The sequence below is a fragment of the Choristoneura fumiferana genome, chromosome 16, assembly GCF_025370935.1.
Source record: "Choristoneura fumiferana chromosome 16, NRCan_CFum_1, whole genome shotgun sequence".
Classification (NCBI taxonomy): domain Eukaryota; kingdom Metazoa; phylum Arthropoda; class Insecta; order Lepidoptera; family Tortricidae; genus Choristoneura; species Choristoneura fumiferana.
The window spans coordinates 632354-647143 of NC_133487.1; the positions used below are offsets into that span (position 1 = coordinate 632354).

Genomic DNA, 14790 nt, shown 5'->3' on the forward strand with positions numbered 1-14790 from the left:
GTACAAGTTGTGATACGGCCGTTTCTCTGTCGCTACTCCTTGACAGAGTGATCGTGTTCGTCAGGGAATCAGTGGAGAACCTTCAGCTTCTTGCCACCCAATGCTGGGTTTATTCCTCCAGCAATGCACGCCGTCTCGTGTCTTTCTCATTTTCCGGCAATTTTGACCAGATCCGCCCATCGCTATTTGATTTCCGGCTACTGCTTTCAAGCAGCTAAGAGCGTGAGTTTCGACAATCTCTGGGCACACAACATGCAGTGCAAAAAACATGAGAACAAGCGATTTGTTTCGTAAAAGCAAATAGAACACCCACAGCTAAAATCAAACACAAATCATCTTTTCATAGGCATGGAAGCAGAAATTTCGTACACTAAAGATATAAATATACAAATACATAAAACTAAAAGGCGCTAGTCACCCTCTACGTCGGCGTATGTAGGTACCTTACCTTACCCGCGGCATGCTTCATACTTGGCTGAGCATTTAATAGAATTCATTTGGGTTACTCTGAGCATACCAAATTAGAGGCAAAATTCCTTCTAAAATTGGAAGAGGTTACGTGCAATTTTAAAGTGAAAATACGAGTTACAGTATTAATCATCATCATCCCAGCCTATATACGTCCCACTGCTGGGCACAGGCCTCCTCTCAGAGCAAGAGGGCTTGGGCCATAGTTCCCACGCGGGCCCAGTGCGGATTGGGAACTTCACACGCACCATTGAATTGCTTCGCAGGTTTGTGCAGGTTTCCTTACGATGTTTTCCTTCACCGCAAAGCTCGTGGTAAATTTCAAATGTAATTCCGCACATGAATTTCGAAAAACTCAGAGGTGCGAGCCGGGGTTTGAACCCACGACCCTCTGTTTGAGAGGCGATAGGTCAAACCACTAGGCCACCACGGCTTACAGTATTAATATTATACTCATACTCATACTCGTTTATTGCTAATATCATTATTACATGTCATTTTGTTAAATTATTCTAATATATTCTAAAACTAATTAATGTAATAATTTTCAGTAAATAATAGCCGTTGGCTGAAATTTAAGGAACTCATCAAAACTGTAGAATGATGGGTCAATGTTAAGCAGTTTAGCACACCATCTTAGTTAGCGTGTAACTTTATTTATTTATTTCACTGGGAAGTCATGTACATTTCAAAAGGAAAGAAAAAAAAGGAGAAAAAAGAAGGAAAAGAAGGAAGGAATTTAGAACCGCAAATTGCGGACGTTATAACACGCCAGTTCTGTCACAGTTCCAGCCGGTACTATGCGATTCAACTGCTATTTGGATGGATGCTCAAGCTTCACTCGCTAATATATACATTTTTCCAGTTACCAGCGTTATTTAAATGTGCAATTTCTCAAATAAATATAAGATATTTGTAGCTGAACTTTTTTCCATTAAAGTAGCTTTTTAATTCGTTTCAGTTTTTTTAGTTTAGTTTTTTATTATCAATCAATACATCATTACATTATAATACATAAATGTCTGTTATAAGAATTTGTATTGAAATCGTCAAAGGTAATATGATTAGTAATAATTAAAAAAATAAAATTCTAAGCATGTCATGTGAATGTAAACAATTAAATTAGACTGGTTTCCTCAGGGATCGTCAGACTGAAAACACATTGAAATGTTATAAAGAATAAATGTCAAGGATATGTAAAGATTAATAATTGAGTAACAATTTAAATGTCAATGTAAAAACAATAAAATAAAAACAAGAAATAATAATAACAATTTAAACAATAAAATTAAAATGTCAGATTCATAAATTCATTTACGGATAAAACGCTTTCCCCACAAAAGTCTTTAGTCGAACGGCTAAACGTTCATCATTCTTTTCGCTTTTTAGGTGTGAGGGTAGGTGTTATAGTATTGGGCCCTATACGCGCGGGTTTTTTCCCGCTAATGCATTCTATGAGGGACTGCCCGTAAGCGACCCGTGCTGCGAGTGATCTTACCAGCTACGCCCATTCGACTGAAGTTAGATATGTTTGTGCGCGTATACATAATAACTTGAAACAAACAAAACTGATAATGAGACATTATCAAGCAAAACAAACTTGACGACTGTTTTAGCTGGATTTAGTCCTCGATTAGTTAGTCCATCCCATATAGTTTTGGCGCCACTGTAGACAAAAGTCCTGCCTGAGGTATAGCTAGTTTGTTATTATTATTTCAGGCGAGAAAAGAAATTTACATTTAAATCATATTAAACATCTTAAAACCGTACCATTAAAATATCGAGCACGCCACAGTGTTGCGTAGTCCCGTTTTGTTCGGAAAAAAGGGAGGACAAAGGTTTCCGAAAGACAAAACTGTCTCAAAACACACAGTCACTGCCCCGTAAAGCATATGTGCCATAATTAATTTCAGGTTAAACTTATTCTAATTATAAATAAACCCCCGTAGCTCACCTGAAAACAGTGACATTTGACATTTCGAGACCTCTCGCTACACTAGCGCCTCTAGCGGAGAATTCATACGCGATAGCCCTCATTGTAGTAAAATCGCACAAGTACAGTCACTTGCATTAATATCTGTCACAGCGGAGCATGCAAAAATATCTGATACGTCCTACCGCCCCTAGAAATAGCCGTATCAGGATATTTATGCAAGCGTTGTTGTGCCAGTTATTGATGCTGGCCTCTGTACCATAACTAACGCCAAATAATGCAAATTTTACCTCTACCAAAAATTCCCCAGCGGCTTGGACACTGGCATCGATTAATAAGCCTTGATAGGTAATTTTAAAACACGAAAATAAGTTAAAAACTACTTTAAATAACCTACATTCATTGCAGTTTATCTGTCTGCAACAGCGCTACAATCCTGCTGTTTTGTTTAGGATCAATACAAACGCGTTAGCGCGGGCGAGCCGTCATCAAATATGTTTCATGATCCGAAGATATTAAAAGGGGTCCAATTTGGCATTTAAATTGAAATTCCGATTCGTTAACGGGCAACCCTTTGAGCATCGCATCGTGTGGTCGAATAACGTAATTTGATTTAACGTTCATATCAAGTGAAACGACGATAATATCGTGCCTTCGTGATGTTATTTAATTTCAGTGGCCATGTTTATTTGAGAATATTTGAACGTCCGTCCGGCTTGATTGCGTGTTTTATTGAAATATTCCTGATAACTTCGACAGCACATGGAAGGATTGTTTGCCTAAACTGACAAGCAAAGTTCGAAAGAGCAAGTAAACTAGAATTCTTAACATTTCAGAACGGACGTCGATCGAAGATTGAGTACTTACAGTTCGATACGAGAGATCGCTTAAGATGCTGAGTAATACCTCGCTGCCTTCTTAGGGAAAAAATTAAAACATTGTAATCGTCAGTCAGCGGCCTTCCTTTATGGACTTTCAGATACCCAGTCAGTTTGCTGTTTAGAGTACGTACCCCTCGATGCACAAATCTAAATTGGCCAGATTTATATTATCACGAAGGCACATGCAAATAAAATACAAAAACGTATGCAACCCTAATCAGAATGAACTTGAATTATTATTTCAAAACAGTATTACACTAACTAAATAAATAAAATAAAGTAACGAGATTACTAACAACAAATTGAATCTATGAGAATGAATGAGACATCAACATCCCCCTAGGGGGAGGATTCGGTTAATAAATTTGACAACTTCCCGGAACTCACTGATTAGTTTTTAATCTAATATTCCTCCACCATTAAGGGGGAGCTTATCTTAATCGCCTTTATTTTACCGACGATTAATTTAATTCCTACATTCGGTGAAAGAGCATACCAACTGGAAACAAGTAGGGACTGTTAAGTAGGAATGTCACAATTTTAGTGTACATACCGATAATCACTACGCAAATTAATAATTCAATAAAGGATCACTATCAAAAAATCCATAAATAATGACATGCCTATAATCCATCTACATCTTGCAGGCATGTGCCGTACGTAGGTACAGTCAAGGAAACTGAATCACGTTCCAGGGTGGAACCTTTGTGCTACCAATGTCATGTTGTAAAAAATCATAGCGAAATTGGTTATGAAAAGGTACCTACGTGATTCAGTTTCCTCGACTGTACTAGTAGAGATCTCTTAAAGAGATAAGTTGTAGTTATTTTTCGCCTTTTTACACGTATGTATCTCATCATCAGCCGGAAGACGTCCACTGCTGGACAAAGGCCTCCCCCTTAGAACGCCACAATGAACGACAACTCGCCACTTGCATCCACCGGTTTCCCGCTACTCTCACGATGTCGTCAGTCCACCTGGTGGGAGGCCTGCCAACGCTTCGTCTTCCGGTTCGTGGTCGCCACTCGAGGACTTTTCTCCCCCAACGGTTATCTGTTCTTCGAGCGATGTGGCCTGCCCATTGCCACTTCAATTTGCATATTTTTCCAGCTATGTCAGTGAGTATGTATCTCACAGTCTGTTAATTGTGATACGATTTTTATTTGATTTTTGAACCATTTTTCGAAAAGCTAAGTCAATTTTCGCCGAAAACCAATCACTCTATTTGGAGTATCTGGTGAAGCTCGCATCACAGAATGAAAGATGTTTAACTGGATTCGATTCCGAGACCTTCCTGCCCTTTTTCTGGTTTTTCAATGTGTTCTGGTTTCCGCATAAATTCAAAAAATACTAGTTTAGTCATAATTTAGACAATACAGTCCAAAAATCACAAAACAGGTTCATTCAAAAGTTCATAAACAACATCTCAAATATCATCCGGGGGCCATTTCACAAAACCAACAATTACAAGTGTTTCAAACAAGCCTGTTATGACGAGTCTGCCACCAGTTGAAGTGTTTGTGAAAGTTTTTAAACCGCTTTTTCCGCTAAGTGCGAATCAGTGTTCGAACAAAAAAAAAGTTCGCGCAGTCCATGTGTCCGCGAAGTTTGCGGCTCGGCTGCGGGACTGCCTGAATCAAGGACCCGAAGGGATCCAATTTATGACCGAAAGCACTTTAAAAAGTGACACAGAAGCTCTTTAGTTTTCATGTAGATAGTGCAGCTGAAATAGTGAACAACATGCTAGAATATATTTGGAAAATTTTAGTGTTAAATGAGTGATGCGGGAGACGTGAGCAGAACCACCCTATCGGATTCCGTTACTTCTAGGCTACCTATTGTAGCAAATATAATTGAAATTACTACAGTTTTTTAGGGTTCCGTAGTCAACTACCCTTAAAGTTTCGCCATGTCTGTCCGTCTGTCTGTTCGCGGGTAAGCTCAGAGACCGTTAGTACTAGAAAGCTGTAATTTGACATGAATATCAGTCACGCCGACAGTGGTACAATAAAAAAAAGTTAAAAAAAAATTTTTAGGGTACCTCCCATAGACGTAAAGTGGGGGTAATTTTTTTTCTCGACTAACCCTATATTGTGGGGTATCGTTGGATAGGTCTTTTAAAACCATTGGGGGGTTGGTAAGACAATTTTTCTATTCAGTGATCTGTTTGTGAAATATTCAACTTTAAAGTGCAAATTTTCATTGAAATCGAGCGTCCCCCCGCCTTCTAAAATGTAAAAAAAATCAGAATGGTATTAAATATATCAAATTTACAAGGAAAATTATAGCGGCTAAGATTGCTTGAGAATTATTAGTAGTTTAAGAGTAAATAGCAGCCTAAGGTACCTATACCTAAACTTGGAAGATTCAGTGGACAATACGAAATCCTTAGAAAAACATTATTTGATTTTTTCGTAATGGCTACGGAACACTATCCTGGGCGTGTACGACACGCTCTTGGCCGTTTTTTTTTTTTAAATATAAACCAGTGATTGACCCTTATCTCATCCGACGAAAAGTGCAGATGAGGCCAAAGGTGTAGAAATGTGAAAAGTAACCCTGTATAGGTGTAGTGGTCTCATTACTACAATCTCTTGTTCTGACTATTTGATAATTCATGTCTCTCATCCAGTATATTCCCTCTTCAGTGCCAAAGCACCGATAAATACGGTTGCCCATAAATATTATGAGACGCGTCACGTTCATCTTTATGGCCGCTACTTTCATACTAAATTGATTTCCATTTTTAGTATCCATTGCTGTTGGACATTGTCTATAAACTCTGAAAGCTTTTAGATTCCTTTGTTGCTCTTTCTATTCTCCAGCGATACATTTGCATTTATCTGCGATAAACTGTTGTTCTGTCAAAATGTGAAGATTGAATAGAGTCATTTTCACGACATGCGGCAACTGAAAAACCAATATAGTCTTTCCACGATGTCGCATCTATCTTTCTCTTATTATCGTTATCTATATCATCTGGAAGACGTCCATTGTACTCCTTGGGATATTAAATGATTAAAGAAACGGATAACTCACTTCTCCTCTTCCTTCTACTCCTTAGAATGCCAAATGAACGACACCTTGCCACTTGCATCCACCAGTTGGTGCAACTCTCGCGATATCGCCGTTGTACGTCGAACAAGCTGAATCGTGTACAAGAAGAACCTTTGTGCACTAATGGCATGTTGACATCCCATACTTTTGACAAAGAAATCATAGTGAAATTGATTATTAAAGGTACCACCTTGGTACATGAAACACGTTTGTTCGACTGTACCTAGTGTAAGCCCTGTCAACGCTGAGTCTTCCAGTTAATGGCCGCCTTGATAACTTTCTTTCTATTATAAATCTGTCATATTTACTGTTTTCGCTTGAAAAATAAAAAAGCAATATGGCTAAACTTTGGAAGCATTACCCGTGCAAGTACAATAAATACCCATAGCACCCTTATTGAGCAATTGCCACGGCTTCCCGGCTGCTTGCCAAATGCTATCCACCGAACTGACTAAACGTATAAACTCTTGGCACCGGATATTTGTGATATTTCAACACTCTTCACACCGTAGGCGTAGGAACATTTGTCTTCATAATAAAGTTTATTCTTCATACATTTATTACATACCTAATGATATACCGGGAGAGGTCTTTACAGGAGCAAATAATTAAAACATAAATCGTACTTGTTAAACTGAAATAAGTTGGAAAACCCCCGACATTGTCACTTCAAAGTTCAATATCTCAAAAACGTCTGAACTGATTTTAATAAAACATGTCTAAGAACCATCGCTAGCAAACCTGCTTTCAAATAAAAAAAGCCACATTCAAATCGGTCCACCCGTTTAAGAGCTACGGTACCACAGACAGACACAGACACACATAGCGGTCAAACTTATAACACCCCTCTTTTTGCGTCGGGGGTTAAAAAAAGTTAGCACAGATCCAGTACTAAGAGAAACAGCGACTGGCATCCAGCCTACGGTCTTAAGCCGAGTTTAGATATGCAAGAAAAATCGTGCAAGTTGCATTACATTGCGAGGCCGTAAAGCCAACGAGTTTGTAGTGGTCAATCGAGCGCCGCAATGTAATGCAACTTGCATGATTTTTCTTGGAAGTCTAAACTCAGCTTTACTCGCCTCGAAACCGACATCTTAAATCACTGGTCATCCAAACCAGGTACGTTACAAGCTCAATTCTGGCGACTACAATTCGTAGGCTAAGTCCACATTCATCCCGGGTTCGAATCCATCCAGTTCATAAGGAATTCTAGTTGTATTGCGAATATTTCGCTTCTCACGCAGACTGTGTCGGCAATATCGCTGGTCATTTTTCTATATTGGCCGATTTATTATCGCATCTAGATTATCTGCGGGATATCATATTGCGCGGTGTAACCACGAGTATATAAGCGTCAATACGGGAGTCAGGCAAAGATTTTACAAATGTTGTACAGGTTTTAAAATATGTTTATCCTTATTTGTTGGACGTGATACAAAGTCAAAATTTTAATTCTGGTGGTAATTTTGTAGAGACAGATATGAAGGCTCCACGGAAAAAACGTGTCTAGTCACCTAAGCAACTTTTTGAGTTATAGCGGTTTGAAAGTTGGTCATCACGAACAATTACAATGCATGTTGGGACTAGGTCAATTGGTGTGAATTGTCCCGTGATATTATTATTAATATTATTATTATGTTCTTTCCGTGGACCCTTTAAATGTTACAATATTTTTAGCGAAATATTGAAAAAAGCTAAAAGTATTTATTCGTGGTACACAATGTAAAAGATAATGGTTTATTAAATGCAAAAACAATTTACAAATACCATTTTGCAAGTACAATGCATGTTGCATACCATGTTGCATTTACAAGTACCATCAGCCAAATAAGTGGTCTATCAATTTTCAAACCAGTTCCTATGAAATGAATATGTCGCTAAAGTCAAACTTTCAAGTTGACAGACACGTCCTTTGGCATTATTGTTTTGTGACATGCAAACGATTATCAACTTTAGGGTGGTAGACCACATATTTGGCTGATGGTACCACACTAAGCTAAGCCCGTCCTGTGTCTACAATGGCCGATGTCCCGCGTAAAGTTCCTTTTCAGGAATGTACTAATATTGTAAATTATTTGATTAGATGAATGTAAAAAAAATACTTTCTTATTTTACTATGTATGTATCTACATACAGGATATTCCGAAGTATTAAATCACAAATCAGTAATTTCTCCATTCATTGCTGTGGCGTTTGTTATGAGGCTTTGTATTGTACATAGGGTATAAATACCCTAGTCAACATGTTTTATGCGTCTTTGTCCAGAGAACAGACGCGTTGTATCCCGCAGTAATAATAATTTAATATTGATTAGCCATGTAACGCAATATCTCCATGTACCGGATATGATTTCGTTTATTCTATATCCCTACTTGTACAGCCATTTATGTCATCAAAGGTAGGTAACACAATCACACCGGGTCACCTCGCTTGATCCCAATTCCAACCTCTCGTGCCTCAACGACCAAAGAGAATATCAAATGTTTTCATTATGAACTTAATTGGGTCGGAAAAAGATTCATTTTGAAACGAATGTCCTTTTACCTTGTTACCTTTTAATTCGTCGGAGCGTGTTTTGATTACTCGTTCGTGTTACAATGAATGAAAAAAATAAGGAATTCTCTCTTTGGATATTTCCCTGATTTGGATTTCGCACGTTGTTTTATCTTAACAAATAATAAATCAATAATGCTTTATTGTTTTTCTGATTTTTACACAAACAATGTTTTGTTTGTTAAACAAAGAAAAAGCTACATCCACAATCCAAAAGCTCACTATCAAAATCACATGGTAGACCCTAAACTAAACAACAAATAAGTACAATTGTATTGCTATGTATTGTAAAAAGGTCCTAGCTAGTAGTAAAATTTTACCTATACATTTTACTATCCATCGCTTCTGAACACTATTTTGTTGCGTTTGAGTCACATCTGGATTGTGTTGCTCCGATGATGAACTCTGGTTGAGTTCGAAACGCGTCAGAAATAGTTGGGTTTGTGTGTGTTATTACAGCGTGGAGGTGGATGTGAATGATAGCTATACGTCTATGAAACTAATGTTTGTTCACGGCATCCATATTATGGACCTCCGCAGAGTAACGCTTGCTTCAAAAATTTATTTAGTTTTACCAGGTATTGCTAATTGAAAGTCAATTAGTGCGGCCTTGCGAGGCGACAACTTTGAGTCTAATAACTTGGTATTCTCATATCCACCGGCTTTCCTCCTACATAGTGTTAGCATAGGGTTTCCACCTACGCTGCTTATACCTAATTAGCTGTTACCCACAACTTCATCTTTGTTTTGAATTTATGCTAATTATAGCAAGTAAATATGGTATTTGACTATTCCTGAATTTGGCGTATCCTGTATATTATTATGGAAACTACGAAATTATTATTCGTAGTATGAAAATAATTCGGTTAAAAATTGGATTTATTAAACAAAAATCGAATAAATATCTTCACTTAGGTGTTAACCACTCTATGTCTATTATTAACTCTCAATAAGACCTTACCCTACCTACGCTGTCATGAATCGCATGAGGATATTAACGCTGACTGAAGTAACATGAAAAAAAAAATTATAACAAAAAATAGAACCGACTACAAAAAACCATAAAAATATATTTCTACCAGTCTGAAGTCGGTCGGGCCTCAGCACGAGCCAGCAGGAGTGGACCTATAGTCATCGCCTCACCTACGCACTATATCATCATCCCAGCTATATTACGTCCCACTGCTGGGCACAGGCCTCCTTCAGAACAAGAAGGCTACGCACTATATGTTCGGCTTTAATCACTCCTGCTGGCTCGTACTGAGGCACCGACCGACTTCAGACTGGTCGAAAAAATTTTATATGTTTTTTGTAGTGGGTTAAATTTTGTTATAATTTTTTTTTTCACTGTTTGAGTGTAAATAGTCTAAGATACAATATTTTAATATCAATTGCTCATCACCTTTTACGAATGATTGTTTTTTTCCGATGCAGAGACGTTCATTATTGAGGAGTCCTGGTGCTTCACCACCCGTTTATTAAGAGGAGCAAAATTGCTTAGCAACTGTGTTAAAGTACTTAATTAAAATTCAAGCCGTGAAATACTTGTTATTGAGTAGTAACTCCGATGGTCAACTGCAGTCTTCATCATCTAGTTACACTTCACCAAATGATGATTTTCAAGAGCAAATGCACGAGTTACTACGAAATATATCCAATTTACTATAGGTGGCCCTACAACATTTGAAGAATTCCTCGATTCCTTAAGATCCAATATCAGATCCTGATTTGGTGCTTATGGTATTTAATTCAAGACATTCCTAGACGAACGAAAATTTCAAAATCGTTTCATAATGACGGAGTTCAGAGGTAACAAACATAAAAAACCGAATTGATAACCTCCTCCTTTTTTTAAGTCGGTAAAAAATACGAACGTTTCGGGATAATAGGATCGGAAAGGATTATTCACATCATCTGAATTATGTATTTATAGAAGGGTTTCTCAACTACGGCTCCACGTACCCCTGTTAAAATTTTCTAGACGACAGCGAACAAAAAGAAAGTAATAAAATTGACTGTTGGAGATACTAAGTTTATTTTTATTTCAATCATCATTATAATATAATGTATATTATTTATTTCAATAAAAGGTAGCAAATATAGGTTAGAATCGTCTTGCCAACGAAAATACAAACTGAAACAAACAACAACAAATAAGTAACAAATTTGGAGTTGAAATAAAAAATACAAAAAGACTCCAAAAATCAATCTTAATCATCATGCCGTCTTGCAGCCACCATCACGTAAACCTTGTCGCGAACCCCCTACCGTCGAATAGCGAACCCCTAGGGGTTCGCGTACCCCACTTTGAGAAACCATGATTTATAGTGATGAAGAAACTTCAGAGACTTTGTAGTCACGTAATAAAGCCTGCACCCGCGCAGCTCGTTCTTAAGATCCTTTACGCGGCATTACGGACGCTGTAACGAGGGATCGCGCGAGCGTTCCAAACGCAGTTTATTACTTTTAAAAGCATTAAAACATGCCCCAGTTAACCGAGAGAAGATATTAACACCCTAGTCTGATAAAACTTCGAGCGAGCAATAAGCAACAATATTAGAGTTCATATTTTGAAGAGACGCTTGCAATTTTATATTGAAAATAAACGCGGAAAATGCATAAAATATCAACATTGTCTTACGTACGGTAAATGTCAGCAAGATTGGGTTCCTATGAAGCTTTGCACGATCATTTTCATGTACCTATGTTTGTAAATCTTTTATTGTATAAAATAAACAGACAAATACAAAATGAAAAACGTCGAGACACGACGTGTGCACATGCGAACTTATCTATTTCTGGCCTAAATTTCAAGCGTAATTTGACTACAAATATGTGAGTCTGCACTGTGAGTCCACGATCTGCAGAATCTTTGCACTTTTCCAAGATAATTATTCATTTTTTATTCTTCATTCTTCAACCGACCGTCGGAGTGTTAAAATCCGCTTTTCGGCGAGAATTGAAACAGGGGGGCTACTACGAAATTCGAAAATCGAAGTTCGTATCGTCTCGTCCTTCTCACTCACGCTGTAAATAATATTGGCGTTAGCGGGACGGCAACATACGAAGTTTGAAATTTGCATTTCTTGGTAGGTATAGGGCCAGAGGCTTTTGTTCTAGGTTTAGTTGCGTCGGTGTTGCATAGGCATTTTATTTTACAAGCGAATTGTGGGCGCTTAAATTAACTATGTACAGTCACTTGCATTAATATCTACCACAACGGATAGTACAAAAATATCTGACACGTCCTACGGGCCTTAGAAATAGAGTCGTGTCAGATATTGACGCACGCTTTGTTGTATCACATATTGGTGCTGGTGACTGTACTACTACTTAACGAAGGAGCAAATCAAGTTAATCCACTTTATTTTAATCGCAGTCTTAAACGATGTATGACTGGAGTCGTTTATTCTCAATTAGTACACTCACGCGCAGGTTAAAGCTCGTCTCGCGGCCCGTCGTAACGTTTGATGTCTTCTAGTTAACGAGACCATCGCAGTTACTCAAGAGGTAGAAGGTTACGTCTAAGTTTTAGGACGTGCTTCGTTGTTTTGACATTCGTCGTAGCTGAGCCATCAGATCAACTCGTTTATTGGGCACAACTTTAAGAGTTCCGATGAGAACACAGTAATTAAGTACTGTCAGCAAGAATACTTGTGTCTAAAATCGTTTGAATGTCCAAAACGCTTGGCATGATCGACGAATTGTAATGTAGCAAAAACCTTATTCGGCATACTGTTATATTGAGAATGAAACTGAGGAGGTTATTGCAGGCAGCCTGTAATTAAATTTACACACATATACCTACACACGCGCACACACACACACGCACACACACACACACGCGCACACACACACACACACACACACACACACGCCCACTTTAGGTTAAGAATTTGCTTTGTCAACTTAGTATTAAGTAGTTCAATTACTTAAGTAACTGCTGTAAATTGTAAATTCTCTGGTCTCCGCGATACAGGCCCAGAGTCTAGTGTGGAGTCCGCCGATGAATCTAAATTGTAACCTTGTTATATTTCAAATAAATTCCTTCTTTCTTCATCTTTCTTCTCATTAAGGCCGTAACTTATTGATGGAATTTAACTTAATCCTCCACAGGAACATGGTCAAATTAACCTATGCTAGCTGACGCGGGTGTACGGAGCGAGCGTTGCTGCGTAAATATTTTTCAATAGGGCGTCCACCCTCTCCGTGCAAACTGCGAGCTGCCTCAGCTTAGCGTAGCCCGTAAGTTAGAACTGCAACCTCAGCAGAAATGAACGGATCCATCATCATCCCAGCCTATATACGTCCCACTGCTGGGCACAGGCCTCCTCTCAGAACAAGAGGGCTTGGGCCATAGTTCCCACGCGGGCCCAGTGCGGATTGGGAACTTCACACACACCATTGAATTGTTTCGCAGATTTGTGCAGGTTTCCTCACGATGTTTTCCTTCACCGCAAAGCTCGTGGTAAATTTCAAATGTAATTCCGCACATGAATTTCGAAAAACTCAAAGGTGCGAGCCGGGGGTTTGAACCCACGACCCTCTGCTTGAGAGGCGATAGGTCAAACCACTAGGCCACCACGGCTTTTTTAAAACGAAACGAACGGACGAACGAAATGAACGGATAATTCAACAAAAAACAGACGAAACTATGCGAATCTTCACTATGTTATAGAGTTTACGCTCCCAGTGCATAGCGCTGACACAGATGACGTCACCAAGAATTGTTATAAAACAAGAGCGAGAGTAGTTTAGATATATTTTTAGTGTAGACTTTAAACTAAGAAGGATAATTCAACCGTTTATAAGCAGGAGATAAAGATAATACATAGAACTACAGGGATACCTCATTAGCATACTAATCAACACGTCTCCTATCTCCGGTCGAAAGTAATTTCCGGTTCTTTCAAACTCATTAATTCAATGTGCTCGGAAAAAACAACATAGTTGAGTAGCGTTGTCTCTGTAAACATTCAAAAACTAGAGACCGCGTCCTCTTAACTCCATTGTAATTATGATTGTTTTTTTTTGAGTATTTTTGTATTTTTTGTTTCAACTCCAAATTTGTTACTTTTACGGGTACCCCATGAAACCATATCGAAAATACAAACTGAGACATGGATGCACAGAAAAACCAGAAAAAGAGACCAGCACTGGGAATCGAACCCAGGTCCTCAGCAATCCGTGCTGCGTGCTATAACCCCTACACCACTGCTGGACAGGAATCTAGACACGAATTTTTCCTATGCATACATATCTCAGGTTGCTTATTCCTACTACGCAACTTAAGCAGCAGCACTAGCGACATCTTTGTTTCGTCGACAGACGTCACATTCTTTCGGAACAAACCGCTCACCCAGACAAGAGATGTCGCTACTAAGCAATCAAATTATGATTGGTTTTTTGGAGTCTTTTTGTATTTTATTTCCCATTATAATTGTACAAGATGTCCGATTCTACGACAGTTTTCTTCGCAAAAACCTCTGAGCAACATAAAAGGGCCCGAAATACCTTTACAATTATTCAAATTCTCAGCAATAAAACCATAATTCTTCAATATTCACTGCTGTATGGGGTCGTAAAGACACGTTTAAGTGGGCCTTAACAGTTCGCGGCATAATACGGCGATATATTACAGTAATGTCACTTATTACGAGACATTATCAGTCCTGTGTTACCTTATTCTCTCTAAATGTCTCTCTCTCTCTCTCTCTCTCTCTCTCTCTCTTATTCCCTTCATTTGCCAGTGTTCTGAGGATAATTAAATATGAAGGACAGAGGTGACCCTAGGGACGTGTCCGACGCAAGTCCTAATTACTTGTAAAAGAGTTTAAGTTACCTACTTGTGGTGGTGTCATCATGTCAAATAAAGTGAGAATACATCAGTATAAAGAG

General features: G+C 38.4%; 1 protein-coding gene across 1 annotated transcript in view; it reads right to left on the reverse strand.

The window, feature by feature from the left end:
- The window catches only part of Tomosyn (syntaxin-binding protein tomosyn), a 446939-nt gene that overhangs the window by 347787 nt on the left and 84362 nt on the right, over window positions 1-14790 (reverse strand). The gene's annotated exons all lie outside the window — the stretch shown is intronic.